We start from the raw sequence: 4,997 nt of genomic DNA on the forward strand, positions 1-4,997 counted from the left end.
AAACAGCCTGTAACAAGCAGTCGGGGTCCCAGGACCAACTTAGAGCTTGGGACCCTAGCGCGCTAGTAATAAATAACTCTCTGCTGTGAACTTCGTGTCGGTGATCCTTCGCGACGACCCCTGCCCAGGAGGGAATCGAGAGTTTGGTTCCAACACTTCAGAGACTAAAAACACTCATAAATGAATTTTGTTTGGCCCACAAATGTTTACTTTTTAAAATTAACTTTTAAAATGGGATAACATTTAATAATCAGGGCACTTCACAAAAAATTCAAACAACCGGCTTCTCTCTCTCTCTTTTTAAAAATTCAAGTCAAATTGCCTAGATATGAAGGTTAGCTGTTTTATAGTGTGCAAGTGGCTTCACCTCTCTCTAGGCCTAGCTGCTCATTTTAAAAACATGGATAATAATAGCACTCATGTTAGAGTTGTTGTTAAGATTAAATGAGTCAGTAGAATAGAACCTCACATTTGGTAAGCACTCAAAAAATGTTATTTACTATGTATTAGGTTCCCCACTTGGCTTCTACCAGCATTTGACTTGGAACCACTTTTTCATTTTTTTTAAATACAGGGTCTGGAGTGCAGTGGCACTAACACGGCTCCCTGCAGCCTCAGCTTTCCAGGCTCAAGTGATCCTCCCACTTCAGCCTCCAGAGTAGCTGGGACTATAGGCACAAACCACCACGTTCAGCTAATTAAAATTTTTTTTTGTAGAGACAGAGTCTCACTATGTTACCCAGGCTGGTCTTACAAACTCCTGGGCTCAAGCAATCTTCTCACCTCAGCCTCCCAAAGTGCTGGGAGTATGGCCATGAGCCAACACACTCAGCCTGGGACCACTCTTGACCACCCCTAATCCCTTCCCAGAGTTCTGGAACCAGCCCTCTCCTTTCCTACTCCATATTTCTACATGTTTTACAGGACCTCTCTGAGTAGTCTGTGCTCCCAACCCTTAGCTTCCAGACTGACTGCCCTTTTTCCTTCTCACATAAAAAAGATGTTGCCCAGGTTTCCAGGTCGTTAAATGCCTCTCTCCTTCACGCCACATATCCACTTTCTTTCTGCATTGTCCATTTTTTTTTCCCTCTCCTTTCTCCCATTTAAAAGCCCATGTTAGATGGTTGGAATGAGCCTTGCCTAGGTCCTGGCCCAGGATTTGCCAGTAAAGCACTGAATAATTGTGGTCAAGTAATTTACTCTCCTCTTTTTCCTCATGTGTAACATGAGTGGGTTTTACTGCTGGAGATGTAATGATCCATTTAACTACAAAATTCTGATTTCTTCTTACTTCTCTCCATCGGCTTTAGAGCATACATGTGATGTCTCCTCATGCACCCACTATATTTTCCTTTACTTTTTTTTTTTTTTTTTTGAGACAGAGTCTCGCTGTGTTGCCCAGGCTGGAGTGCGGTGGCATGATCTTGGCTCACTGCAACCTCTGCCTCCGGGGTTCAAGCAATTCTCTTGCTTCAACCTCCCGAGCAGTTGGGACTACAGGCACAGGCCACCACACCCGTCTAATTTTTGTATTTTTAGAAGAAACGGGGTTTCACCATGTTGGCCAGGCTGATCTCCAACTCCTGACCTCAAGTGATCCCCCGGCCTCGGCCTCCCATAATGCTAGGATTACAGACGTGAGCCACTGCGCCCAGCCTGTTTTCTTTGACCATCGCGTCTCTCAATTTTCCTTCTGTCTCTTGTTCCAAAGGGCTCCAGGATATTCTCTGTTCTCAGCACACTTCCATCCGTGTATTTCCTTAGCAGGGTGTGAGTGATGCAAAGGTGTTCGGCTTCCTAAGGGAAGGGCTGACTTACTAATGACTGACCTATTTATGGTGAGGAAAACGATTTTCTAGGGAAAGCCAGGATGATTACCAGCGAAACCGATAGACACACACGGGATAACTGTGTGATTAATGACTGGGTGCCTTGCAGGGGTGTAACTTAGCAAGAGACCGACTTAACAGGAGCCTAATTAAACAATGAACAGGGCAGGCTCTGAAGGGAGTGGATTTTCTCATGAACTGATTTTCAAAGGGACTAACCGTCGACTCATAAGGGCACTGACCTGATTGTGAACCCACGGGCCGCTTGCTTACCTTCTTGGTAGACAGATGTCACCCCAGCTGCCCTCGGGCTGACCAGGTGACTGACTTGGTGGAGGCTGAGGAACGCGGTCACTGGCTCCTGGCGAACTCCCTGACTATGCTTAATCTCACCGCCTGACTGATCCAGATTTAGCCTCTGTCTGTTCAAAGGGCTCGCAGGGGCCTCACTGGCACGAGAGCCGCCCTGGTGGCCTAACCGACCTGCGGCTGCCCCACGGCCCAAGGATCCGCTGACCGATGCTGACTGGAAGCCCAGTTAGTGCAGGTTCAGTGAAGGAACCCAACAACCGCCAACAACTGCCAGGGACCCAACAACCGCCAGAACCCAACAACCGCCAGGGACGCCAACAGGCCAGGCACGGCCTTGTGCGACTAGGGATCCTCAGAGATAGCGGCGTGAGGGGCGTGATAGTCGGCTGCACAGAGAGAGCGGCCTGAGAGGCTGCATAGCAGCCGCAGGACCGGCTAGCTCGCATCGTTAGGTGAGTGCGTCCACCCGCAGCCAATCAGCGGCTGCATGGGCTCACTTTACAGCCAATCAGAGGCTGCATGAGCTTATTTTACAGCCAATCCATGAGGCAGAAGAAGCATTGCCTCCACAGGCTTGTGCCCCTGGGAGCTGATGCACAGCTGCCAGAGTCAATCAGGAACTGCAACTGCAACTCCATCCTCCAACCTTTGTGCCCAATTGGATCTTGAGGGCTTGAGCCAATCCGCAGCCAGGGGCAGTGCCAGGATAGTTGTGGGTGCCAATTTTCATCTCAGCAAGGCCTTTCCAGCCCATGCTGATGAAACCACGCTCCTCTCCAACCCTGAGGACTCCGTTCCTGTTGTTTAACCCTGTTTATTTTTTCTCACACTTTATCCGTCACGCACTTTCTTACCCATTACGCTTTCAAAATGACAGAGGCATTTGAGGTAGAGCAACACCGTCTTGAATAGGAGCTGGGTAAAATGAGGCTGAGACCTACTGGGCTGCATTCCCAGAGGTCTAAGGCATTCTAAGTTACAGGATGATATAGGCGATCAGCACAAGATACAGGTCGTAAAGACCTTGCTGATAAAACAGGTTGCAGTAAAGAAGCCAGCCAAGGCTGGGCGCGGTGACTCACGCCTGTAATCCCAACACTTTGGGAGGCCGACGCGGGCGGATCACCTGAGGTCAGGGGTTTGAGAACAGCCTGCCAACACAGCGAAACCCTGTCTACTAAAAATACAAAAATTAGCTGGACGTGGTGACAGGCACCTGTAACCCCAGTTACTTGGGAGGCTGAGGCGGGAAAATCACTTGACTCCGTGAGGTGGAGGTTGCAGTGAGTCGAGATCGCACCACTGCATTCCAGTCTGGGCAACAGAGTGTGACTCTGTTTCAAAAGGAAAAAAAAATCCAGCCAAACACCACTAAAACCAAAATGACAACGAGAGTGACCTCTGGTCATCCTCACTGCTACACTCCTCCCAACACCCGGACGGTTCACAAATGCCATGGCAACGTCAGGAAGTTACCCTATATGGTCTAAAAAGGGGAGGCATGAATAATTCACCCCTTGTTTAGTATGTCATCAAGAAATAACCATAAAAATGGGCAACTGGCAGCCCTCTGGGCTGCTCTATGGAGTAATCATTCTTTTATTCTTTTACTTTTTTAATAAACTTGCTTTCACGTTACTCTATGAAATAGCCCTGAATTCTTTCTCGCGTGAGATCCAAGAACCCTTTCTTGGGGTGTGGATCAGAACCCCTTTCCTGTAACAGAAACAGTCTTTGCTGAATATCATTTGCTAATGATACTTTGGTTTATGGCTTTGTAGCAGGACGAGCCACAGACAAAACTCCTCAGACACCGAGTTAAAGAAGGAAGGGGTTTATTCGGCCGGGGGCATCGGCAAGACTTCTGTCTCAAGAGCTGAGCCTCCAGAGTGAGCAATTCCTGTCCCTTTTAAGGGCTCACAACTCTAAGGGGGTGCATGTGAGAGGGTCATGATTGATTGAGCAAGCATGGGGTACGTGACTGGGGGCTGCATGCACCGGTAATTAGATTGGAACAAAACAAGATAGGGATTTTCACAGTGCAGTTCCATACAATGTCTGTAATCTATAGATGACATAACCGATTAGGTCAGGGGTCGATCTTTTTTTTTTTTTGAGGCAGAGTCTCACTCTGTCGCCTGGACTGGAGTGCAGTGGCCGGATCTCAGCTCACTGCAAGCTCCGCCTCCCGGGTTTACTCCATTCTCCTGCCTCAGCCTCCCCGAGGAGCTGGGACTACAGGCGCCCGCTACCGCGCCCGGCTAGTTTTTGTATTTTTTTTAGTAGAGACGGGGTTTCACCGTGTTAGCCAGGATGGTCTCGATCTCCTGACCTCGTGATCCGCCCGTCTCGGCCTCCCACAGTGCTGGGATTACAGGCTTGAGCCACCGCCCCGGCCCAGGGGTCGATCTCTAATGACTAGACCCAGGGTGTGGTGCCAGGCTGTCTGCTTGTGAATTTCATTTCTGCCTTTTAGTTTTTACTTCTTCTTTCTTTGGAGGCAGAAATTGGGCATAAGATGATATGAGGGGTGGTCTCCTCCCTTAGTTTGACTGTGCCACTAGAATAGAAGCTCACTTTTTGGTTTTGTTTTGTGATTCATAGGAGACCTCCGATGCCTATTACGACAGTCACCACCTCCCTGTTGCAGTAGTTCCCCTGCCACTCCTACAAAGGTTCTTCTCCCTTTATTGGAAAAATTGTTTTGGATAAAATCTTGCTTTATTTATGTGCCTTTATTTTTTTTATGTGACAGACTGAAGGATGATGTTCACCCTCCAGGGCCTTACTGCATGGCCCTTGCAGAGCAGGCCCCAGATAGACTTCCCGAGAGGGGACCTGACTTTGTTCCCTTTA

At 48.7% G+C, this 4,997-nt stretch overlaps 1 protein-coding gene across 1 annotated transcript in view; it reads right to left on the reverse strand.

Moving 5' to 3' along the window:
- Positions 1 to 2,520, reverse strand: part of SIGLECL1 (SIGLEC family like 1) — a 23,063-nt gene extending 20,543 nt beyond the window's left edge. The window contains exon 1 of the mRNA XM_011946252.1: positions 2,103 to 2,520. The gene's annotated coding sequence lies outside the window, so the exon portion shown is untranslated. The remainder of the gene's footprint in view (positions 1 to 2,102) is intronic.
- Positions 2,521 to 4,997: the final 2,477 nt, after the last annotated feature.

The sequence above is a fragment of the Colobus angolensis genome, unplaced genomic scaffold (assembly GCF_000951035.1).
Source record: "Colobus angolensis palliatus isolate OR3802 unplaced genomic scaffold, Cang.pa_1.0 Scaffold25, whole genome shotgun sequence".
Taxonomy (NCBI): Eukaryota; Metazoa; Chordata; class Mammalia; order Primates; family Cercopithecidae; genus Colobus; species Colobus angolensis.